Source organism: Platichthys flesus, chromosome 6 (assembly GCF_949316205.1).
Source record: "Platichthys flesus chromosome 6, fPlaFle2.1, whole genome shotgun sequence".
NCBI classification, from domain to species: domain Eukaryota; kingdom Metazoa; phylum Chordata; class Actinopteri; order Pleuronectiformes; family Pleuronectidae; genus Platichthys; species Platichthys flesus.
In genome coordinates this window covers 4,804,004-4,830,785 of record NC_084950.1, presented here as the reverse complement: position 1 = coordinate 4,830,785, position 26,782 = coordinate 4,804,004, and the positions used below count along the sequence as shown (strand labels likewise).

Sequence of the window (26,782 nt, the reverse complement as noted above, 5' to 3'; positions counted from 1 at the left end):
ATTAAGAAAGAAAGAGAAACATTTCCTCATTTCCGTTCCCTGCTTTGATTTAATCACCGCTGTGCTGGTGTGGTAACCTCAGGAGAGCCGATGGATTAAGCATCATAATTAAGCAAACCCACAAAACCTGCAGCATCTTCTCGGAATAGTTAGAGCCAAAGATCAAAACTGTTGGGCCTAATTATGTGTGTAACTTTTTTAGATCTCGCTCTTCTTCTTATTTTTTTTATTATCAGTTTGCAGACTGTTTTCCCCTCCCAAAAAAAACACCTTTTTCTATTTTCATACATTCCAATTAGTCAGCGTACCGGTATACAGACAGGTAGCCGGCTCTTGTTGGGAGCCATTAGTGTTTTCTTGCAGAGAGAAACCGGGGAAACACAGATAAACATGAATAATTCTGTTATTCACGTTGCCAACATCAAGAGCTTTGAGGGCAGACATTTTAATTTCTGTGCTAAATAGAGACAACAAAGGATGTTTTCTAAAGGAAAGATGAGACGGACACATTCACACTGAGCGTATGTGAAAACAGAAAAAGACTTCAGCATGTTGGACGTTGCACTTACCTTCAGGGAAAGTGAATTAGCCATTTTAGAAGAATCCCTCTTTAAAATAAATTGTTATTTACTGTTTACATTGTACAATAAATCCTAATGCCCATTTAATCCTGCCCCATAATACTAATTCTTTCCCTGTCGGTATCTAAACAACTAATACAGAGGTTCTGCTCTTATCTTTGTCGAAGTGACTGCCGCGATCGCTCTGAAGGACTTTGTGGGCCTCGGGGAAAAGGGACCTGAAACCTAATCACGTAATTCAAGTCTTCAAACAACTCTTTTATTATCTAAATTATAAACAAAGTGCATCATACACAAACGCTAAAATGTATGTGCGAATCCCCAACACCATCACAGACACATCAGGCACACGCATGCAGGCGCTCTATAGTCTCCAGCTAAACCGCTAAAGCTATAAAGCTTCTGGCAGAACACCAGTGGCAAGGGGCCTCATTAGAGGGTTTCCCACCATCGTGCTGGAGCAGGACGGCCGTGCATAGAATTTAACAGTGTTTTCATAATATTAACGGGGACCATCTTAATTAGCTGCATTAATCATGGGCCCCCTCTCAGCTCGGGGCAATCGTGAAAACATTTGTGCAAAAATATTAGAGTTAAAATGTTACAGATGCCTGTAACAATGAATTTAATACCTAATAGCAAATGTCGGTTCATGCCTGGATTCTCAATAATAACCAAAACAAATAGAGAGATTTAAAACACCCTGATTGTTCAAGCTGCTGAGAATAAAAACCAGTTATCTACTGGTGTTGGTGCCTCTGAGCCAGTGCAGTGAAACGAACAGACAGCGACAGATAATGTGTTTTAAATGGCACAAATCTGTTAGCAACTGGAAACGTAGCCCGGAGTGTTAACGCTTCGGTATTCAACAGGTCAAATCAACAATTGGTCTTTCTGAACGGTTTCAAGTTATAGCAAAGCAAACAATGAGACAGAACGATAATATCAGTTAATATTTCACGAGATGACCTCATGGAGCTCTCTCTCTCTCTCTCTCTCTCTCTCTCTCCTTCTCCCTGATTATGAATTTGCAGCTCTCTCCTCGAACGTCCTCCAGGTAACTTACAGCTGCTTTTTAAAGCCGAAACTAATTACCTCTTCTGAATATAACCTTATTTCAACTTATGAACAGCCTTACACATTTTCTCCATAATTTGAGCTAACGTTTTAGAATTCAACACATTTTTGTTCAACACATTCAATGCACATTACTCAGGTGTGGAGGTTTTTCCATGCAAAGCTGTATCTACAGAATATTGAAATGCTTTCCTGTTGCTTTTCCTCGTCCAGCATCATCGGTCCAAGGAAACGTCCACTCACTGTGAACCAGCTGAGAACAGTGAGCAAACAAGACCTTCCAGTACATATATACTGGGTATAGAGGTGGGGTATGGTGGCCTTGAAGGTCTAAACACATCAATATTAAAGGAATCACAGCAGCGTTTCAGACAAACACATATCAGCAGTGTCAATATGCTTTGGGAAATGTGTTTTTCTGAAATGTCATTGTCTTCTTTGAAAAGGTTGTGTTTGACTCTCAGGGCCACCGTAGGTAAGTCATGTTAAACATGTGCGTTTTGAGAGATATCCGTTTTTATAAATGAACCAAACTGTGTCTCCATTATTCAAACCTGATGATGAATAATTAACTACTCTGCAGAACGGTTCATATTATCATTATTATTATGATCTCATTAATATTCCTTATAGTCTCAGTGCTGTGGCTGTTTACAGGTGGTGGAGTCATCTCCTGTTGCATCGGGCTAATTGTTTATTCACGCACTTGAGTCATGATTTCCAAATGAGGCTGGTGATTAAAATGATTAATAAACCCGGAGATTAGACTGGATTGTATCTTTGTTTTTATGGAACACACATTTGATTGGAGGGGGAAATGAGCGATCCAAGTACGACAAAGCTTTGGGCGGATGACAAAAACAACAAAAACAATAAATAACTTTTTCAGTGAAAAAGAAGAAACTTGTTTCAACAACTCAATTAAGTTTTTGCAAATTAAAGAAATGTTGTTTACATAAGCTAATTACTTTGTGTTGTACCAATTAAAGTGAAGTTTTAAGTCGTTGCAACAATCATTTCTTTTTCAGTTATTTAGTTTGCCATTTTAGCTCTGGTTAAAATAAACAATGTGTGAAACAGTGAGATCTTATTCCATCACAAGTTCATATTTCATATCTTGTAGTGCCATGTTCATTTGTATTATCCTGTAAAGCTTTGGGCAAAAATAAATAAATAATGTTTGCTTTGATTGGGTAGCTGCAGGTTTTCAACAGTAACGATGCTGCTGCATTAAAATCATCTGTTTATCAGCAGAAATCCACATTTGAAAAAGGATGGAAAGAACCTACAACATATCTCTGTCCTTTGCTGTTTCATTAACATAATCATTAAAAAATAAAATAGTAATAACATGTTGAGCAGGTAAAGAAAAAATAAAACGTTGCTCATAATCCTGCCAGAGAAGAACAAGGACATGTTGTTGTTAGTTCGATCATTTTCTGCATTGTGCATTGTGCATTCAAAGCTCTGTGGAAACATGTCACAGCTTGTATATTGTGCAGTTAGTGCAGCATCTGTTTAATTGTCACGGATCTGGTGAGAATAAAAACAACAGAAGAGGAGGAAAGTTGCGTCTAGTCATGTTCTTCAGGCTCAGGAGACAAATCCTCGGGAGAATGTAGCATAAATTGTTTTCTTTTCCAGTCCCTGAAACTTGTTTTATCAACATGTTTCATCTCCAGTGAAAGTTATGCAACTGGTCCCAACTAATCCTTCCACCATGGCGTCAGGCTGCCTGCTTGGTGAACCAGGACATAGACTGAGCCTGAGAGAGCAACTCACAGGATAGAGGCTCTGGATTCTGTTCGCTTGACGTTCAATGATATTCAATTTAATTCTTCTTAAATTTAACTTGGCCCAGGTCCATTCAGTCCAGTGTCTCATCTGAGCAGTTTGAAGACATCACATGAGAAACCGAATCAATAGATTCATTTATAATTTCTGCTTGCTGATCTGATGCATTTTATAATTACCATCCCCAGTTTCCCCAAAGGTCGGTTGGATAACACTTACAACTAATTAGTCTCCTGGTTCTAAAGATTGTTGTATCGAAAAATATGTAGTGACGGTATTTAGAATCTATTGAAAATGCTGTCTTCCCTCTAGAGTACCTCAGAAAGTGTCGTCCCCAAAGCAGGTTCATTTTGTGTGTGTGTTGGTGTGTGTGCGCGTGTGTTTGTGTGTGTGTCTGTGTGTGTGTTGTAGCAGTACAAGGAAAAATGTATTATTCAAACACTTGAAGCTGTAACCACACCGAGTGTAACTGTGTGAAACTTCAAATGTCACATGCTTGTTTCATTTCCTTTGAGACCGTCTCTCCCTGCTCCCTCTCACACAGACGCCTCTGAAGACAAACACTCTGTCCTCTCTTTTTCAAGAGTCTCATACTGTCTCATCAAAGTCAGCCCGTCACTTAAAGCCAGCGCTCTAATAGACTTGTTATGTGAACTCAGCAAGGTGGCAAATTCTATTTTCGACCTTGACACCTTAAACTAGACAAGAAGGTGTGAATATGTTCATAAGCACATGGATTCTCATTACACTCCTTTAACACAGGGAGGATCAGATGACCTGTGGTAATTTGTATTTTCCACACATTTGCAGCCTGCAGCGGAGGAGATGTCATTAAAATGCATCAGTGAGATTTTCCAAGATATATATGAGTATATCAGATTTGAGACTTGTTGTTTGTGTCTTTGTTGTCTTCATCTTGTTTTCACAGTTGCTGACGGGGGTCGTGGGTAATCTTTGAGACAACACTTTTCTGGCAGCTGAAAAGAAATTTCTAGACTTGATTTCATTCATCCATTTAAAACCATGTCTGTGGGAAAAATAATAAACGGCAGTGATTGAGTTGAGGACATTTTCTCTGCATCATGGTCGGGAGACGAAAACAGAACCAGTTTTATCCTTGACTTCAACACATGACTTAAGTGACATGTGATGAACATATAGCTGTGGTCATGTGACAATGTTTACATTCCCTTGTCGACGTTCCCAACATGGCAGCGTTCGTGGTCAGCACAAGCTTATTCTAAAAAGCTTGCTCAGGTTTATTTCAACCCATTTAATCATTTGAATGCATGTGTAACACCTCCTCCTTTATTTCACTGAACCTCTTCTGACTTCGTTCTTCTGAGAGCATGTGACCTGGTGACGAGGTGAAAGTCCAGCGTTGGTTTTGCTTCCGGGCAAAAACACTAACTGTCCCTCAGCGGCCCGAGCCAGAACCCTGATTCAAACCTCATGGAACATCTGAGGAGAGAGGACAACAGTTCACAGACTCTTCACTTCCAGTCCAATAAATCTGCTGGGAAGATAAACCGCCCAGATCCAGGTGTTAAAAACTTGTGGAGACGAATCCAAGAAAGGCCTGAAGCTGGACTTGCTGCTTATTGTTATTATGGGTTATTGATTGTGGATTGAAAATAGATATTGTAGGCATTTGATACAAAATCTGCAACACAAGGTTGTGATCACTATTTTTTGTAACTCTCCATATTTCACAGTTACACTTCTCTGCATAGTCAGTGTTGTCCTGATAATGACCTCTTCTCCCGTGAAGTCACTTCATGTGCTGCTAATTTGTTTTTCCAATTATGGTTTGAAGGGGAATATTATTGCTGGCTGAATTATATAGTTATGTCCTGGAAATGTTTTATGTATAATGGAAAGTGGTACAAATGTAGAGCATGTTTTTGCAGGGAGGTGATTAGTGGAGATGATAGTCGCACAAAGTGCAAGTTCACAACGGGAAACCACGACAAACTCTGGTGCATCGTGAACTCGGAAAATTAGCCGTTTGGATGAAGATCTGAAATCGTGAAATACGGAAGGACAGTGGATCTTTAGAGAATATTTATATTTAGACATTACTCATCTACCTAAATGCAATTGTAGCTTCAATGAAGAAACACAACAAACGGATAAATAAATATATGTGTAGGAGAGTGACTTAAAATTATTTTAACAACCTTAAATATGCTAAGGGGAGATTTAAGATTTGTGTGCGTGTGTCTGTGTGTGTTTGTGTCTGTGTGTGTGTGTGTGTGTGTGACGGGGGCGGGGTGATGAGATGGGGGGTGGGTTGTTGGTGAGAGGGGGGGGGCGGGGCACTCAAAACAGGTCAATCTGAGGAGGGCTATTTTAGACAGGGTAAAAAGGTGCTGTTTTAAATGATCCTTGTGGTATTTTGACCAAAAAATGTTACAGACATTTCATTAAGACCCCAAGGAGCCATATCAACTGTGGTGAAATGGGCATTATATGTCCCCTTTAAGAGGAAATATCCAGGTGTTGCAGAAAGTAGCGCCGAGTTTTTCCACCGATCTGCCACAATATTAAAAAACAGTTTCCAGCTGCTCTCGTGTGACTTTCGTCTGACGTTCATAAACTCAAAAACTCTACTGTGACATCTTGGGGTGAACACGTCAGTCAGTGAAAAATGACAGTTAACAGTTTCAGCTCAGCGTGTCAGCCTCTTGGCAGCCTCGCGGCCCAGTGGGTGACATACTCTGCAGCAGTGTTGCGACACAGTACAACACCAGTTAAGTGACTTGTTATTCCCAACTGACTTCATTTTTTCCTACTGTGGGTTCTGCAGGACAATTTTCTCCACTTCGACATATTGAATGCTAAGTAACTGGGCACCGATCACTGAAATGTTAACACACAGCCTGTGTCTGTACAACAGTATGGAGTCATGACCAGTGTGGGGGATACAGGTGCTCAAGGTGTGGCTGTGTGAATCAGCCAGGAAGCCACCAGATGCAGAGATTACAGAGAGTCCCCAGAAGTTCCTCATGCCGGCTGGGAAGGAGGGATGTGAGCCAAAAGATTTATTGTTCTATCGGCAAAATCAAATGAAAGCTTTATATGAATATACTGGGATTACATTGTTCCACTTAATGTGCAGCATCCTGAAAAGGTGATGAATACTTCTGTAGTCTTGTATACTGTGCTGCAGAATGATGCTCAATTTGCATGATACATCACAAACCGACCTAATTAACATTAATACTTTATTTGGCTTTGATTGAACAAATTGAGAAATTTAAAAAATGTAGAATTCAGAGACCAAGTTAACTCTTCTAAGTGATAAGGTACCGGAATAGCATATTTTAACACTTCAACACACCCTGACATTCAAATTCTACTGTAAACACCATCGTTTACACCAGGTTTTCAGCCTAAATATCCTCTGATATCGTCCTCCCAGGTACTAGGAGTAAACTTTCATACTAAAAACATTTTGTAAAAACGACGCCGTTTCGAATCCAATTTGAATGTTGGGTCTTCCGCACACCTGGATGACTCCACAGGAGCAGGATGGAGGAATGTTGTGTTTATATATTATTGTCTGCAGGGAGGCAGCGAGAAGCAGGAAATAGGTTTGAGACTCGGCCCAGTGACCGAGGTGCGGGGGCGTGGCCTGAGCTCCATACGGGACCAATGAGAAGTCACTTTGAAACTTTGTAAACAAGTCTCACACGCTGCTTTAAAGCTCCTCGCGTGCGGAAAGTCCGAGAAATGACGCAGGCGAGCGACCCTCGGCTCCGAGAACAGGTGAGAAGCAGCTGGGGTTCGTCTGGACCGTGTGTCCGCAGCGTGTGTGCGTGTGTGTGTCCGTGTTTGTGTGTGCGTGTGCTCTCGTGACTCGTAGTAGTAGTAGTAGTAGTAGTAGTGGTGGTAGAGCTTCTGCTACACAGCTGTTGTGTAGTGAAACACGAGCAGGAGACATTGCGGGTCTGTTTCTTCTCCTAACTTCAAAGTCCTCGCGCGGCTCGACGTGTTACTTTGTTTCCAGCGGCTCGTGTGAAGACGTGTTGTCGAGTGACGTCGCCGCTTCGTAGTAAAACGTCAAGTTGTCGTCGTGAGTAGAAACCAAAACGTTTCCCTCCACAACTCTCTGTTCGCCCGCCGCCACAGATCTGTAACCTGTTGTTAAACTGTTCGAACATCTGTATCAGTCTGAGAATCAACCATCGTCCCGTTCGGTGGACGCGTCATAGGAAGTGGATCAGTTCACGAGACGTTAATTCAATTCCAGAGGTTTTCAGGGTGTGGTGACGTGACTGAGGCTCAGCACCAAAACATCTCGTGCCTGCGTCTCTGAGCCCTTTACTGCGAGGAGCCACTAGGATGCTAGAGCTGGGCCATAAAGACATCACAATGAGCATTAATGGATGGATGGATAGATAGATATATGGATAAACGGATAGATAGATAGATAGATAGATAGATAGATAGATAGATAGATAGGCGAATGTTCAGTGAGGATATATAAACCATAATTGATCCACCTCAGATTTGTGACTCCTGTGTCTCTCTATACTTTATGACTTTGCTAAACAAGTGAGATGTTAAAGCTGGGCAATAAAGTAACAGCTATAATTACAACAATATAAATAAATATAGATTATTTAGATTACATATTTGTATGAGTTCTTCTGCACAATTGTAATCAGCAACTCACAGTAGATAGATAATAAAATGCATATGCACAGTGAAGAAATAATACATAATTGATCTATACCTCAGATATGAAACCCTTGTGTCTCTCTATGCTTGTATTTGGTTTAACCTTTAAGATATTAAGGCAATAAAACAAAATTGCAATATAACTTTCTTCAATAGCGATGAGGTCCAATGTAGATACATGTCTATATCTGAGAGCCTCCGGACTTCCTGTGGTCTTCCTCCAATCAGCCCCCAGGTAAATGTCTGCAGAAAGTCCGGAGGAGCTGATTTGAGATTCACCTCGAGCGAGTGGGCGTGTTGATGATGTTTCTAAAAACGCTATCGATGCAACTAGGAAATCAACAAAACAAAAACAAACATTTCCGGATTGAAACAGCAGTGCACACGTAGACCACTAACCAAAGAGGTCAAGAGAGCTGGTGGGGGATAAGAGTCAACGCTGTGGATGTGGTGTCAACACAAACACTTGATCTCCTCAGTGGATTCAATATTTCACTTCCTGCACAGCCAGTCGTCTGAATCCTGCAGAGATCTCTGTGTTGTTGTGAACTGAGTTGTTCATGTGTGAAAAGGAAAAGTCCGGAGAAAGTCCGGATCCAATTCTGCGGACATCCTCCAGAGGTCATGGGTTTACTTACCTTGACCTGATTGACAGAGGTAGACACGTTTCTGTTCATGTTTATAACCGTTGTGTAGTGACTATAAGGTGAATGCATTGTGTAAGAACAGTTTGTGAAATGCTTTTAAGTGTTTGTCATTTTCTCTTCACTCATGAGCTTCTGTCTTTAAACTGAAAAATCAATAATAGTGTAACATTTATTGTTATTTATTTTATCATCGTCATTCAAATATCGCTATTGACTGATTTTTAGATTTTTTTTTAATCTTGATACAATCCTGGTAGCTTAGAATAATGGAAATACCTTGATGGTTTTTAACGTAACAAGCCTTTGGTTGATTTGTCTGAGTAGTTCCCACGAGCCGGCTAATGGTGGAGCAGAGTTCATTAAAAAAATCACTCAGCTCTGCCCAGTGACTGACGGACAAATACCTGTTATTACCCAGCAGCCTCAGCAGCTTGGAATGCGTCAGTGGTGAGAAGTGACACAAAACGCTTGAAACGTGAGACAGGAGGTAAAACACCCGACAGGAGAACGGGTCCAGTTCTGTTTCTGAAAGCTTCAATCATGTTCAATAAACCTTGTTGATGACATAAACATTCCAGATAAGTAAGTGCACTTCCCCTGTCCTACCCTCTCTCACTAACTCACACCCACTTGGGGGCTCGTCTCTAAACGAGCGGCTGCTGGTGTCGTGTGTGAGCTCCAGTGGTGCTGAGAGTGAACTGCAGCCTGAAGACGGGCTGCGTTCTGTCACCTACTGTTTCACTGCTGGTCCGTGCAGCCCGCTGTGGGCCACGAGAGTCTTCTGTCAGAACGGATGTGGGCACAGCTTTCGTTGTTGAACGTCAACATCTGCACGCTCTGTGTTCCCTCAGCACGCCCACCTCGGCGGAGGGAGGGGGGTGGGGGGAAGGGGGGAGGGAATGGCTTCCTGTCAGAATGACTGCGACACTGAATCGGCTGAAGTGTTGGCAGAGGCTCTGGCTCACTGTTGCTTCTCTGCAACTCATTTGTCTAGAGTACATTTGCGGTTTGGAGAACTTGCTGGTCTACTTCGTATTGATTGCGCTTGTAGTCTTTGTCAGTGGGTTTCTAATTTGAAGGAGGAATCTGTAGAAAAGCTGATGGATGGATAGATTGATAGATAGATAGATAGATAGATAGATAGATAGATTGCACAATCAAAATTCAATAAACCAAGACAGAGATTAAATAAAGACTTATTATGCAGGTTATATATGTTTGTCTCCAAAAGTCCTTTGAATAGCTGGTGGTTTCATTAAGTTGCTTACTGCTTACTGCGTGTTTGTGTGTGTGTGTCTGCGTGTGTTATTAAGAGCAGATGATACAATGTAAAACGAAACAAAAACATGTGTGTGAGGACAAAGTAAAAAAAAAAAACCTCCACAACGCCATTAAAAAGCAAAATATCTCAAATAGAAGATTATTAAAATAGTTGAGCAACAAAAAGATGCCGAGTCTTATTATCTTGATCCCGGATGGACCATAGACGGTAAACAAAGACGGAGGACGTGTCTCCCCCTTCCTCCCACGTTCTAGAAGCCAAGTAGCCCGGTGCTGCCATCTTGCTCTGGTGACGTCATTTGGAGTCGAGGTGGTGAACGTGGAGCGGAGCTACATCATCAAGGTCCCGCACGTGCTTGACTTAATACAAGGCAGCCTCAGCTTTGAGGATTTGAATAGTTTGAGGTAAGACGTTGGTCGATCGGTGTCAGAATGTATTGAATGTGTGAAGTATTTCAATATATGAAACAAAATATGATCAGATTTGGAGTCAGAGACATCGTGTCATCATCCCGTCACCAATCAGCATCACGTGTGTCACAGTCGGGCCTCAGTGGATGTTGACACTTCACTCCATCATCAGTGAAAAATCCACTTTCTCATCAGCAATCTTAAAAACAAGAGGAGGTTTGTTTGTTTTCCTGTCGCTGCTGCAGACAACCACCTCAGAGTTTCAGACGAAACACGCTGGCGTCATGGCTTCCTCTCGCGCTGCCTACGCACCAACCCGGCTCGGATCAGCTGTGACTGACAGACCGCGGTGTTTTGGTGGTTTTCTTTACAGTAAAGTCAAGGTTGCAAATGTGCTGAGAACAAACAGAGGCTTTTTTTTGCCCGAGAGCGAGGATCAACTTTTCACCGACGCGGTTCATGTAACATTAATACAGAACTGTACCACATGTGAAGATAAGAAGATAACTGAATAACACAACACAACTTCACATATTGAGGGAAACAAACTCAGAGCAGTATTTATTCATGCATTCGGCATCTTTATGAATTTAATATGAGCAGAGGACAATAACCTGGTGGTGTACAATTTAAAACAAAAACATATGCACACGGTTTTAGTCAAGTAAAGTCAAATTTATTTTTACAGCACATTTAAATTAACCCAAAGTATTTTACTGTTGCAGCAAATGAATGGTTAATACTAGTAGAGATAATAACTAGTTCAATGATCAGACAAATAAACCAGATTAAATTAGAGTTAAATAAACTTACCCCTAACTGACCTTGGGAGATTGTTGTTTGCATGATGCTGTTTGCATCGATCTAAAATAAAATAAATTTACTGTAATAGTAAATAACATTTATTATTTTCCCCCCGGAAACTTAAGGTCTCTGACTTTTGCTTTTCTTACTCAAATTCGATGAATAAACATCTCAGACTTTTTAATTAATTTAATTTATTGATGACACCATTTAATAATTATTTTTTTGTACTTATTCGTTAGTTGTTTTTCATTTATTATGAATTATATAACCGCTTAGCTTAGGTTGTGCAGATTTTAGACACGTTGAGCTTTTGAAGCTACTCAAAGAAATTAAATCACAAGTGAGCAGAAATCCCAGTGGAGGCACTGGGGACTATTTCTGTTGCTGCTTTCAAAGGGTTAAAAATATGATCAAAATAAATACAATGAAAGAATTATGGACATTTACGGAATCATGGGATAATATCAGACTAAAGTAGAAACAATATAAAAAGGTATATCTCTATGATTTAGTTATGTCAGGTGTAACCCGAAAGGACAACAGTGTGTCGCCTGCATAGCGGTGATCCGGATTATTATATTTCCTAAAGATGAATTTCCCAGAAGAACCATTTTGAGAGAAATTTGTTGAGAAAGGTTTCAGTTGTTGCAGTCATTCTTTTATTTACATAATTTGGTTCTGTGGTGACGAGTGGCTTGAGAATTAAGCTTGAAGATAAATGACAACGTTTCTTGAATAATCCTAAGCAGACTTAAAACTGCATTTGTCACTCTAAACTACATATGATGCAAATAAGTTCGAGTTCCCCCCCCATACCCTTAAAGTTTAAATATGGAAACGAAAGTGAAGCCTCTGTAACTTTACTACGTGGCGTTGTGCAAAGAACCTGCCCATGAGACACAACGAACACTGACACCCGTTAATAAAACATAAGACGCTCCACGAGAGGAACTTCCAGACAAGGATGAAAAATGAAACGGTTGTTTAACGGCTGAGAGCCGGCGTGTTTTCACCGGGCGCAGCAGGAGGTGGAGGAGGCGGCGCGGTGTCGTAAGCTGCTTTTACACGTGCACGGCAACCATGAAGTTTTCTCGACACCTCCCCTGGAGGAGCTGCGTGTGAGAACAGAAGTTTTAAAGCAGCTGAACAAGACGTTAAAGGGACTTGATTGAGCCCGTGTTTGAAAGCAGCAGGTTCTCATCCCACTGGTGATTTGTCTGATGTCAACTGGGATTAGCTGCAGCTCGGCTCCCACGACCCTCAAAGGGTAAACAGGAGAGATGATGGCAGGATGGAGCTTCTTGTGCAGAGGAGTCCCAGTGAGTGAGGTGTTGTTAATGCTCCTGCTCGTTCCCCAGGTGCCTTCCCTCACCTTTAACTAAACCTCCTTCAGTAAGTCGCAGCATGTCTCACACCGACAGTGGCAACTCCGGACACTGATCGGAGAATCGGTCCAAACAGCTGTGTTGCGTGTGCAGATGTGTCTATTCGACAACTGGACCGGGCTCAACTATGGGACTCCACAGCTGCTCTGCAGAAAGAACAACCGGGCTCGGCGATGCTACACACTAAACCCTCCTGTTATAATACAGCAAATTCTCATATCATGTTTCTGCTGTTTGTGATTTTTTGGTTGTTTTTTTTGTGCATGTGCAGCTTCAGTTATGCATTCAGGACTTTGTTGTACAATCTCTGCATGAAAACACAAATATCACAAAAATCTAATTTGAACAATTTGTGGAGAGTGGATGGATTTGTGTCTGACTCAGCGGCTGTCGGCTGCTTTTCACCCAAAGAAGTGACAGCTGGGATTCTTCTCATCCGTCACATACTGGCGACAGCACAGCTGCACATCTCTACAAACTGCTTGTGTTTACTGTAAGTCATAGCTTTGCATTATTAACAGCAGCACGCCGTGTGCCTTCTCCTGCTCGATGAGGCTTGTCCTGCTGTTTCATGATCAGTGAAGTAGAAACCTTTTTTATTTATTTGTTGTCATTGTGACAGAAACGTTTTTTTGTACAGCTGTTTCTCAAGGTGTGTCTGATCTCTTGAGGTTTACCAGCTGCTGACGCTGGTGATGTAAATTTCCCCCGAGTGCCAACGTCAGAGCACGTCAACACACGTCCCCTAGAGGTACACACAGAGGAGTGATGTCATGAAGTCGGCTGGGTCGCCTGTTTTTTTCCCATTTCAAGTTATCACAACAAGTTATCACCACTTCCTGTTACAACTTATCCTGCAAGCTATCTCTGTGTTCGTTAAATCCAGTTGATACGCCACACACGCACACACACACACACACACACACACACACAAACACTAGTTTCACCTGTATTTGTTATTGTGTGCTTTTCTCGCTTTGTGCGTCACTGCTGAAGATGTGTCCTGGCCCTCGTTGTGTGTGTTTTTTTTTTGTTATAATCACACAACGCTTGAACAATTGTGACTCTTATCTTAATTGCAGTCGGAGCTGTAAAGGACTGAGCGCCCCCTTCAGGGCCTTGTATTCACTGGCTGGTTCTCTTCATGACAGTGGGTGAAATTATTGTTGCTTTATTTATTTTTTTAAGTCCAGGGTTTGGCTGATAGATGGTGAAACTTTGACCTCTGGTGGTCAGAAGAAGTATCGACACAACACAACTTGTGAAGTGCAGGCAGCGATCACGTGTTATATGTACTCAGTGACAAACACCGGCCATATGTCTGAATATCATCAGAGTCTGTATCAGCCTGATGTGCAACCACACTTTAAGTAATTTGTTAATTAGTCATTCTAATGAGAAAATATTCCATTCAAGGATTTAAATAGATATCATCAAAACACACCGTTGTTTTTTTTTCATCACATATTTTATAATAATAATATTTGACATTTCTGTAATCTCATATTTATTTTCTAGGTGAACACACATTGTATATCCATTATGCCTTTTCTATCAATCCATCCATCTATCACCTATCCTTCTATCTCTCCATCTATCTTTCCATCCATCTTTCCATCCATCCATACAGAAAACACTTGCTATAATATGAATTCATATATAATACACAAATGCATAGAAAGCAATATATAATGCACATAATATACTGTATATGACATATGTTAAAATATTTCCTCCACATTTACTGAATCTCTCCATCCGTCCATTTGATTCTTTCTGATCATGGATTGAATTAGTATCCCTGAGGTGTATTTGTGTTACACATTCTAATAACGAAAAAAAAGGAAATGTGAAGAATTTGATGACCGCTTAGAAAACAAGTATTTATACTTGAGCTCAATGAAAATTGGCTGTGCCCTTCAAGGCTCCTCAACGTCATGGCTCCTGTTGTCCTTGCTCACCACTAGATGGCAGAAAAGTCACATTGGTGGGATCAGAAAGTGGGGCTTTAAAGGAACATTTAAAAAAAACACATTGTCCCACAGTGAATTGGGTTTTTTCTTTTTTTTACACGAGGGAGCATCTGTCCACTTCAGTTAAAGGGCTGAACAAAGAAGTTTTTTTCTTTAGAATATTTACAGTTGGGCATTCTTTGAAATGCTTATACTCTCTTATTGTTTTCTGTTACCTAACTTTGAGAACTATCAGAAGCCAAGCTTTACAAAACTTTTTAAGTGAATCAGATATTCTAAAACTGGCAAAAATGTGGACCTCAATTCGTGAACTATCTGAAGTTAAGTTTTAAGATTCATCAAAACCTGATTGATCATAAATTTAAATCCCCAAATCAGTAGTACTCACTATTTCTGTCAGATGATTGTTCCCACAGGGTTCCAAACAAAATCAATAAATATCCTCAAAGGTCCTTGTCAGCGACGACAAATGTCTCAAGCTAATGCGGCATTTTACCAAACCATGTACGGAGATATGTCATTTAAGCACGCAGATATATTTTCCTTTTTATATTCCAGAGCATGATTTACAACGCTGCTTTGTGTGGAAAAGCGGATCCAAGAAAAGTCAAGACGTTTTGAAAGCAGCAGCCAGCTAACTTAGCCTTGACTGTCTGGCATTAACAATAGTAAACAGAATTGCTGGGGATGTGTGAAGTGCAAAGTAAGAGCGGAGAGAAGCTGTAACACGCTAGCTGCCCCACTCGGGCCTGAGTCCCTTTGAAGTGGAGCTCCGTGGCCCTTGGTCGGCCCCCGTGACCCCTTAGTCTGACCTCAACTGTGGAAGTTTATACTGGGAGCAAAATCAATCTCCAGTGTGTTCCACAGAGAGGATGGATGTGGATTAGGTGGGAATGCAGTGTGTGTGTAAGGGTTTGTATCTTGCATGTGCGAGAAACAGAGAGCCCGACAGAGTGAAAGAGAGAAACAGACGCCGATAAGAAGGCAAAAGACGCCAATTAAAGACAGAGGGGCCTTATTCAGAATGGTCGCACACTGTAGGAAGGATGTAGTATTTTGAAACTCCACACATTTCCCAGAGTGAAGCCCCGTGGTGGGAAGAACTGAGCCGTATTGTTGCCGGGTGTTATTCCTTCATTCTGTGCACTGAATCTCCCTGTGTAAAGCGGTGGATGGCTCAGGATGCTGCCGGAGTCACCTGGAGGTGAGCGGCCGTGTGCGAGCATGTGTGAGCGTCTCTGTGGCGTACTTTAATTGAAAGTAAACTTCCCCCTATATGGAGAGCTTCCAGTGAAAGGTGAACTTTGTATGGATTCAATGAACAGTCGTCTGAATCGGATAATTACTTGTAATCAGTAAAAGACAGTCGGAGCCTAGAGGGGAAATAGATCTATCAAAGATTTGCTCCCGAGTTTAAGATCTACCTAAATGATGTCCCATCCACAGATTTACATCACAGGAGCAGCTTACACACGTATACACACACTATGGACTCACACAAAAACACATCCACAGACTCATCACTACACATGCTTGGAGGTTTCAACGTGTAAATTCACAATCGCAGTTCCCTCTCAGGTCATCTCTGTGCGGTGGTTACCAGTCACCTCACAGCAAGAAGGTTCCCAGTTTGAATCCCAGCTTGGTCATAGTCTTTCTGTGTGGAGCTCTCATGTGCTCCCCTTGTTTAAATATGTTTTCACATATTCATATTTATACCGAAATGCAGATTGAGGTAAGGTTAATAGGAAACTCTAAATTAACCATATATGTATGAAAGTGAGACCAGCACATGAAAACATCAGGACATGAGCTTCTAGGTGTTTCTTTTTTTTTTTTCAAATCAATATCCTTTGAATGCTTTGATCACCTCGGGGGGGAAATGGTGGTTGCAAGTCTGTGCCTCTGTACTTTTGAGGCTTGGGGCTGAAACGATATGAAACCTTTACAAGACAGTTATTGACAGATGTGGTTCTGTTACAATCAGTCCAGCTGTTCATACAGGTCAAGTTTTACTTGTGCTTCACATCTATTAGTGTGTTTTTACACTTCAGATCCGTTTCCCTGTGTTTTGTGCACGTGACCACAGAGAGCGCGTGTCAGGGTCTTCCACACAACGCAGCTGATCTGAAGGCTTCCTGTGTGGAGCAGAGCTGAGTGGTGCTCTGTTAATGTGCAGCTCACGTTCGGCCTTCTGTGTTGACACAGTGTTACACAATGCAAGACATTACAGGAACATGAATACACTAGGATCATGTACCGTGCAGATGCTGTTAACCAGTGGTTGAACACTGAACATACGGAATACACACGTGAGGAAATGTCCACGTTTTATTATGAGACAGTGTGAATACACCGTTCTCCTCAATATGAATTCATTATATGTGGATGTAAATGTTCTTGACTTCCCAGTATTTAGCTATTTTTTCAGTTCCACCTCCAAATTCAAGATGAATGACTCGCTGTTTGAAGGCATGTGGCCAGATAACCTGATTAATTACAACAAATACATCCAGGAGATCGGGAAACAGAAGGTTAGTCGTTCACAAACTGGAATATCAAGTGAACCCAGTTGATTGGCTTTAACTGTTGTTTCTTTATCACTTGCAGTTTTGTTTAGTTTTCTCAATTCATCTGGTGGTTCGGCCTAGCAACAGAGAAAGATGTTTTTTTGACCGTTGGCTGTTTGGTTGAGTACTTTGGTTTCAGCCTTGCTTTTTGCCACCATTAAAACAGTTCATCACTGAAGCGCCATGAATCCTGGGATATTTTTGGCTGGAAAGGATTCACATGGAGGAGCCTTTGAATTGGGACAGCCCAGTCGCAATGCAGCCTCTGAAGGACGCAGCCCCTGAATTGAGACACGGCTGAGGACATGTGAAGTTGTCCACATTTGGATGATGACATGTCCAAACGGCCTAATGCAAGTTTCTGCTTTCTGAGTTTGGTCAGTAGCCATGAATGTAATATAATCAATGAAAGCTATGAAAGTGAAAGCCTCAGCTATTCTTCAGAAGCAAAACTGAAGTCCATTGTGTCAGTGAACCCCCTCGATTCTTGGCTCCTGACTCCAGCGCCTCTTTGCTGTAATACTTCGTGAATGATATTTTGTGGTGGAACTTTTACTTGCAAAGCTTCTCTCCTTCCTTTTTTGTAAAATTACAAACTGCACAAGTCCTGATTGCAGCGGGGACTGGTCCATTTGGCTGAGCTGCCCCTGCTGGCTCCCAAATGACCCAGCCCTCCGACCTGGCCCGGCGACAGCGAATGGTGTGATGCGCCCGCCAGCTTCCCCCCCCGGCCACTAGGTGACATACGACTGCCTCCCTCCGTCCTGAAAGTCCTGTAAACAAACGAGCCAGCTGTCGCGTCGGGCTGTGAGAGAAGACATCAACCCCGATCCCTCGCTTCCATTCTCCATTCTCCAGTCCCCAACCCATAAATCGGCCCAATCCTGCACAGTGCATAATGATGTCAAAACTGTGCCCCTCCAGCACACACATGTGCACTTCATCCTCCGCCGTGGCAGGCGCTAGCCCCGCGCTCGCTAATTTACAGTAACTCTCTATCCCAGCCCCTTTTCCTGGAAAGTGGGGCAAAGGTCAGCAAAGCTTTATGTGACTCTGGTGTGCGTCCTCGTGTGTTTATTAGCGTCGGCGTGCATGTGTGTGACGTGTGAAAGAGAGGGGAGAAGAAGAAGAAGTAGAAGTGTGTGTGTGTGAGGTATAAGTGGGGCAGAGGGCCCCGTGGAAGGGGACCCCGATAGGCCCAAGAATTCCCCCGAGCAGCACCCAGCATGGAGGAACAACTATGGCCTTTGTTGGTCACCCCGTGGATCTCACACACAGTTAATATAGACTTTTCCCACTGACTCTGCCAAGAGTCTGAAGTCATTTAATGAAGTGGCGGCTGAGTTTAGAAGGAGCCAGTGTGCTCACTGCTCGCGCTGACAGAATGGAAAATGTCTGTGTTATGCAGCGAACAGCGAGTGACAAGAGGAGTGTGTTCTGATGCTCACCTCTGCACACACAGACACACACTCTCTCTCACACACACACACACACACACACGCAGATGCATTAGGGACAGTCGGAGGCGTCCCGAGGAGAGACGGGCGATCGTACAATTTCACACATGCATTTCTCCTACAGGGTTGCGGCTCATTCATTCAGGAACACGTCACTGATTCGGACAGGTTTGTAATCAGCCATGATTGGCTCTAACAATAACAGCGTCCCCTGCTGAACTCGCCACTTCAATGTTAAATTGGCTTTTGGTTTCTGTTTTTGTCTCTGTGAGTCTGAATGTTTCTGAATGCATTAAGTGGGACCCTCTGGCAAACACGATTTCTCAAGGCCTGAACTCGGCATACTTGTGCCACTCATGTACTGAAAATGAGACAGTCTAATTGTTCCCGCAAATTCTTTGTTGATGTCCCTTTGTTTGGTTCATTTATCAGAGCAAAACCTCACCTTTCATGTCCATTTTCACGGCTGTCTATTTATCCACTCCGGCCGTGAATGGACAGTATCTCTGTATGTATTTGGTCGCACTTCTATTCAAGTCCCTGTCTTTTCATCTCATCTATGGACAGATTGCAGTCTGTTTTGGTGTCCTATTGTGCAGCTGTCAGTTATTTTCAAAACACTGGAGTGTCATTTGCCTCAGATTCCATCCCTTTCAATTCTCGCTCCTTTTCTATGGCTCCACTCGCGTACGTCTCATTGAGTGTGCATCAGCGGGCAGATTCATTCTTCTCTCCCTCCAAAAGCACATTTCTTTTTTCTTTTTTTTTTCATAGCGGCCATAAGCCTCCTTTTTAAATCCACAGACAATGTGTTTTTGTCCATCCTCCTCCATCCTTTTCAGCGGAGAGTGCAGGGATTCTCCGTCTCCCTTGCTCACTCTCTCTCTCTCTCTCTCTCTCTCTCTCTCTCTCTCTCCCTCTCTCTCTCTCTCTCTCTCTCTCTCTCTCTCTCTCTCTCTCTCCCTCCGTCTGAGGGCATCTGCGGGGACCCCTGAGTGTGGGGCTTCTCTCGAATCTCAATTGTCCGTCTGTAATGAACCATGATGAAAGATAACAGAATGAAATGTAATAATTCAAGCAGGGCCTCGCTGAGGAGCACGTGGCTAGCGGTTGGCCCCGGCCGTGATAGCCTCCTGCTCGGCTCCCCGGAACAAAGTGCCGGCCCTGCCAGCACCACTCGCCCTGCTCTGGTCCAGCGGTCTTGTTGTTCCGTCCTCCCGCTGCTATTCAGAGTCACTTAACGATGGAAGGCTGTCTGTGATCACTGACATGCCAGAGCATCTCTTCGGGAAACAAGGCACACTGTCTCCCCTGACTCGCCGTCTTCTCGGAAATTCCTTCATTCTTTAGCCCTTACCTCCTGTTTTATATGTTTGGGCCGTCTTGTCGGGCTTTTGACCCGCAGTTGAGTTTGTCAGATGAAGCTGAACAGTGTCAACATCGAGTCGCTGCATAATGTCCCCCCTCTCTTTTGTCAATTGTGCTAATTGTCCCTCTTTATCTGCTACTTTTCATGATGGTTCCGAGAAGGGATCTTTCATGTCTTTTTTTTATTTTGTATTCACACTACAGAAAGTTGGAAGAACAAAGTTATTTACCCCTGTTTCATATTCACACAGTACCACGCACCTTGGAACTGTGCGCTGAGCTGCTTAATCTTGCTAATGGGCATTTTGTCAGAGCTCCTCCAGAGCTGTTTTTCATTCCTGTCACACTGTCGCATCCATGGCTCATGACGCTATCTCCCCCGTGGAGAGGGAAGCTGACACTTAACGAAAAATAAAATCCTGTTGCACCTGTCAGGGATAAAGTTCCTCTATTGTTTGCAAACACAACTCAGAATCTGCTCTGACAGCCAAGATACTCCCCGCACTGTCTTCCAAAACAGATGAAGTAAAACAGGATGCCACTCTGCTGAAATCCGTGTTTGACAACAAAGACCTAAAGTGGATAAACCTTTTCTAAGTTCATATTTCAACAAGAACCAGATGACCTCCCTAACTTCTGTCAGTTTCCCTGATTAATTCACTTCGTCTATTTGAAAGCTTGTACTTTCTTGTAACTTCGGCAATCAAGGAATTCAAACTCGTGAGAAATGCTAATAATTAACTCCAGGACACGGCCGGTAACTTTCCAGAGGAAAGTATAGATTCCTAAAAGACCCAGACTATTCAGCATAGTGTTTGATCGAAGGAGAACATGTACCTGATTTTAATTAAATCATCAGCTCGTCTGCTTTAGGTGTGTTCTGTCCTATGACATATTATGAGGCGTGGATGTTGCGGGTGGAAGATGGCAGTGGAGACGAGGAGGGTGAGGGCAACGAACAGAGACTCAATTTATGCTCCAGACAGGCAGCTTGGGGTTTGGATGCAGAGTGCCTGTGTGTGTGTGTTTTGTGTTCATACTGGCGTATAAGCCTGTGTGTGTGAGAGTTGCCCTTCTTAAATATACCCATGCTAGTTTTTAAGGAGGAAAAAACAAGAGTGCAATGGAAATGATCTTTTCCACAAAACCATAATAAGTGACCTTATTGTTCTGACCGTGTCCTGAAATGTTTGAAGCTTTTGACCCCTCTGTCTGTGGTGGTAGAGGCGGCTGAAGGACACCAAGACGTCACATGGGTCCTTGCATGAAACATCATTATCCTCACTTAAGCTGCATTTATACTTCTTTGTTCAGGGGTTATTCCAGACTTTACTGTGGCTGCAGGAACTACGGTTGACGCAGAACTCTGCACAATCATGAATGATACATCTGTCTGGTATTGCGAGGGTTGCAATCAAAAGGTGAAATCCAATGCCGAACTAAAAGTCAAAACTCTGGACGGGATTTTATTTTTCAGGGCCAGTGGATGTCAAGGATCTGAGAAGAGAGATGCATGAGTTTGAAATTTAGAATAATGGCAAGACCGGCTCCTGAACCTTAAACCTGACGCGTTCTTCTTTCTTCTACTCTAGTTTTTTCTCGATGTAGAAGTTTCGATCCTGAAACATCTTGTCAGTAGTTCAACCGATATTACTGGTAAATCTTGATGTCACATAAAGGTGTAAAGCAAATGTCTGGCACCGATCGCGACTAGTGTGGCCCCGAACAAAGCCAGGTGATGTGAGAGAAGAGCAGCTTTTCTCACATACACAGCGTTTTTGGGGATGGGGGGGGCCTTAAAGAGACAGGAGTTCAAATCAAGCCTTTCCGACAGAGGCTGAGATGACGAGCTGCAGCAATGGATATTGGGATGTCAGTTTTTTAAGTTATATCCTTACTTAAAATATGAACATGTCTCCTTCAACACATGGTAAAACTCCAGTCGAGCTCTTGTACTACATGAATTTACATTATGGATGATTAAATAGATTAGGACTCATGTAAAGGTGCATTTGACAGACAATAGAGAGAGTAGAAGTATAAACATCAAATCAAAGGGTATTAAAGAAACACTGTAATATGCGTTGTGGCATATTAGAGCATGAGGGCAAGTATTGTTAACAGTTGGTCTTTGTCACAGAGGGAGAGCTGCCAACTTGGCTCACGCCCTCGTGTGGATGCTGCGGTTGTTTGTCCAGATTCTGTGCTAATGTACAGTGAGCTAATGTGAGTTGGTGGCAGGGTCAACTCAGCATTTTCTGTGTGTGTTAGTGTGTGTGTTTGTGTGGTCTGGAGGAGGTCAGGAGCACCGTCTCAGCTGGAACATTGTGATGACTAACGCGACACAACACAGCTTTTTCGAGAGGTGGATAGAGAGAGCGGAGGAAGATGAGAACAGAATGAAAGAGAGTCTTACTGTAAGCGTGCTTCGAGTGTGCCAGTTCACCAGTTCGGTGGTCTTCCTCTGAAGGTCGTTAATTAGTGCAGAATGTAGACTACAGTTCCACTGCCAGCGCTGATGAAAAGAGGAAAGGGAGAGCGCGAGAGGGAAAAACTGTACAGCTGCCAAGAAAGAGGAATTTGTGATAGGTCGAGAGTGGTTCCAAATGCTGGAGCGAGGCATGGGGACTACCACAGTTTCTTCCCTCCTGACCCGCGTGTTGGAGTCAGACGCAGCAGCACAATGAACAACTGTAGATAAATCACAATGTCTGTACGTAAGGGGAGATGTTGATTTTGATTTTCAACTTTGTGTGTACCTACGAGTGTTGGTTCCTACCATGATGACACTCAAGTTGGAGGTCGCGTGCGGTGTGTCGACTCGTGAGATACAGATCCCAGAGCTTAATGTACATTACACAGCACAGAAAGGAGGTGAAAGTGTGTAAATTTAGAGGCGACAGAAGCTGCTTTAGGGGGGAAACGGGGAAAGCCCACACAAACTGGTGCGCTGGCCACACATCTATCCCGCTCTCACACAATAGAGGCATCAACTCTCCCTCACTTCAAGGCTTTGCCCAAGGAAATGAATGTTTACTCTTGTTATTTGATGGTTCCTTTTTTTGTGTTGTTGAGGTATGAAGCCGTGCAGGAGGACGTTCAAAGGGCCTTGAATCCTTCCGAAGATATTGCTCTGTACACTGGATTGAGCTTGGACTGCTCTTTGAGGTGTTGTTTAGGACAAACATATAATACATGCTGTATAGGTTAAGTCAGTCGCCTGCTCAGTGAACCCTAATGCTACTTGGATTCACCAGAGCCATTCACACACAGCAACGTTCACGCACTAGCTCCTCAAAGTTGTTGCAATGCAATTCAAAGGTTGCTTTCACTGAACCTAAAGGAATACAAATGTCTCCAGGTAACAAAATGGTGCCGTACATGAACAAGACACCGACAAAGCTGTCATTAGAGCTTTTAGTGATAAGGCACGACCCCGGTGTCCATGTGCTGTAAAAGAAAACATGTGATCACCCTGCCTCCTTTTTTTTGAGCGAAGAATCATCTGCTGTTGTTCATGTGTGAAACTTTAACTCCGGAGAAAGTCTGGACCCAATTTTGCAGACGTCCTGCAGTGTTCATGTCTGAAAATGGCTTTAGAATAACCACACTCCAAAACCACAAAGCCACCATTCCTATATAGGCAGGCCCGTGGACTACATACACATTGCAATGGCTTCACATGTGAAGTCTGGCCATGGTGTGTGTGTTGGTGTGTGTGTATGTGTACCTCATGAGAAACAAAGAAAGGTCACTATCCAAACGCACCAGTGTGTCCCTCCAATAATTCACCCAATCACACTCCACACACCCCACCACACCTCGTTCAGCAGAGTACATGATCCTGGGAATGGGAGAGGTTGGATGGAAAACACCATTATGTCATCCCAGTTGCACCCTCCTCGACTGGCCACACTGTGGTGCTTTGTGTGCAGCAAACAGAGGAGCTGGGAGGATGGATGAACCGGGGGATGCCGCATGCATGTATCATACAGGGATGTAGAGCTGCAGCTTACAGAACTAATTGATTCTTTAATTATAGACAAATGTTTCGCACTTATTTATAACTTTATCAAAGATGTTAAAGGCCTGGTGGTGCAATTTAACCTGTTTTGTCCAACTGGCATTCAAAACCCAAATATGTGAAATATAACAATACCACATTTATTCTGAAGCTGTAACAAGCTTCTCTTATGTGTATTTTCTTGATAATGATCAGAAGTGATTGATAATAGCTTAATTTGCAATCAGCTACTCATTGATATATTAGTTTAGAAACTAAGTGTATTAAAAAAAAGCTGCAGTGATTGCATGTTGGATTGTATTACTGCTACAGGACCTTGTAATAATTTACCATCTCTCCCTCTCACTCAGTCTTTCTCTCTCTGGTCAGCCTCCTAACATCTGCTCCCAGCCAGCCACCTGTCTGCTGTCAAATGCAATATTAATGTACGCCATACACTTGTTAATTATTTCCCCTGAATGTAGTCATGTCAAGCCGAATATGCATAACAGAACTGTAAAGAACCATTTTATTAGAGGTGATCACTCTCCCTCCTCTCTTTCTTTCTCTCTGTCTGTCCAAAATGCCGTTTCTCAGGTCTTTCTATCCACTGAAGTGTGTGTGTGTGTGTGTGTGTGTGTGTGTGTGTGTGTGTGTGTGTGTGTGTGTGTGTGTGTGTGTGTGTGTGTGTGTGTGTGTGTGTGTGTGTGTGTGTGTGTGTGTGTGTGTGTGTGTGTGTGTGTGTGTGTGTGTGTGTGTGTGTGTGTGTGTGTGTGTGTGTGTGTGTGTGTGTGTGTGTGTGTGTCTGAGTTCAGCGTGCCTCCATACACCAACCAGAGCTTGTTTCCCAGGAGACACACAACTGCGTGTGCTGGGAGGGTGGCAGAGGGATGGCCGGGGGGGAATGGGGGGGGGGGGGGGGGATGGGGTGATAGAGGGGTGGCATGTTGAACGGAAAGGGAGCGGGGATGGGTGGTGGTGGAGGGGGGGGGGGTTACTGTTGAGGGGTGAAGTAATGAGAGGTGTTGTGGGAGGGGAGCCGCGGAGGGGGTGGTGGCAGCAAAGCGAGGCCAGGCCAGGCGGGTGGCATGGCAGTGGGGCCTCCTTGTGTCCTGGTCCCCCTTGTCCCTCCTGGTCCCTTTTGCGGACAGCATCTGCAGCCTGCTTTACATGCAAAACACACCCTGCAGAGAGGGCGTCTACACATGGGGCTAAGGGGGCCAGAAGAAAAGCATTCCTGAGGCAGCGCTGGGAGAGGAGGGAGGTGGGTCTCTTCAACAGCCTCTCTCGACCAGTGTCTCTCCCAGATGAAGCCATGGGGGGATGCGGTAATGAGGGATGAGAGGATAAATTCACCGCAGATTATTTTTTGTGCTTTCGGATCGGGCCCTCGAGCTCATTTCCATACACGGTTAATGCCATTGTTTTGTAACTGACAAGAGCTCAGATTCATTTACACAAGACCTGACACTATCAGCCCAACTCCCCCAGTCACGAAATGACGAGGTGTCCCTCGTTCAGCCCCGAGATCGAGCGTCTGTCCGAACGAGAGCAGAGGGGGGGTACAGTCGGTTTTGAATATAATTGAGAAAAACAAATAACGCCTCTGTGAAGGTATTTTTCTCATCGTATCTTTTAATTTTAGAAAGTAAAACAAACAAAACTCAAGTAGCGACTGACTTTCTGCCCAGATTCTCATGATTTCCACCTACTTGCTCTTGACCTCTCTCATAGCTTCTCCCTGAAGGCTGCTGCACACTAGAGGATAATCAGGGCCGATTTTAGACCCCGATTGGCCCCCTGTCCGACCATCGCGGGGGTCGTTCCCATCTTGGGGTCAATCAGTGCCGATTATCTGCCCTAATAATCCTGAAGTGTTTGTTATTAACGATAATCGGCGCCGACAGAAACACACAATAGCCAATAAGAGTTAGCTGACCTGGAAGAAGATTCTCGTGAGTTTCTGTGAGATCTCAAGTCTCTGGAATCACCAGCGTGAAATAATGTCCTCCAAACGGGGAGTGTGTGTGGTCTGAACGCTGTGGCTACATCATCCAGTGTGTGTTCTGACGTTTGTAGATTCAAAAATAGGTTAAATCTGTCGTAATGTCTTTTTTCTCCCACGTTAGTAAGTTAACAGTTGGAGACCCTCTTGTGTGCAGCGGCCTTTTCCAGAAGTCAAAGTTGTCCCTTCCCAGTTGTTCCCAGTGCTGTCATTTTGTCGTCCTATTGTCGATAGAGGGGGGAAAAGACAATGGAGAACTGGGATCTAAAAACGTTGTATTTTATTCCATCAAGGCTTTCTCTTTTTCCTTTTTCCTTCGATTATGCGTAGTCTGAAGTCACCGAGCTGCCCCGAACAATGTCTCCAACACTAACCAGATGTCAAGGCATGTGAGTCATCTCATGCAGAGGACAGTTTGCTTGTGTGTGTGTGTGTGTGTGTGTGTGATGGGGTTTCTGCGTGCGTGTGTGTCCTTCCCTCGGGGGGAATGCCACCAGCCAAGAAAAGCAGGCACATGCATATACTCCGTGTCCACACACCTGATATTCTCTGTTAATATTTGAGCCTTAATAGCGCTGTAACAACACAGCACTGTGTCGCATGTCGTTTCAGGTTAGGTCACCGCCTGCCAGACGGTGTCTTTTAGAGGCATTAGAGAGAAAAAATACCACAAAGACAGCTTAAGGCTAATGTCTCACAGGCATGGGAGTCAGAGCCGGACTGTCATTTTCTGCCTG

At 43.3% G+C, this 26,782-nt stretch overlaps 1 long non-coding RNA gene across 1 annotated transcript in view; it reads left to right on the top strand.

The window, feature by feature from the left end:
* The first annotated feature begins 7,117 nt into the window (after positions 1-7,117).
* LOC133954907 (uncharacterized) overlaps positions 7,118-26,782 on the top strand; it is an 84,873-nt gene continuing 65,208 nt past the window's right edge. Inside the window, exon 1 of the long non-coding RNA XR_009920836.1 lies at positions 7,118-7,223. This is a non-coding gene — a long non-coding RNA (uncharacterized LOC133954907). The remainder of the gene's footprint in view (positions 7,224-26,782) is intronic.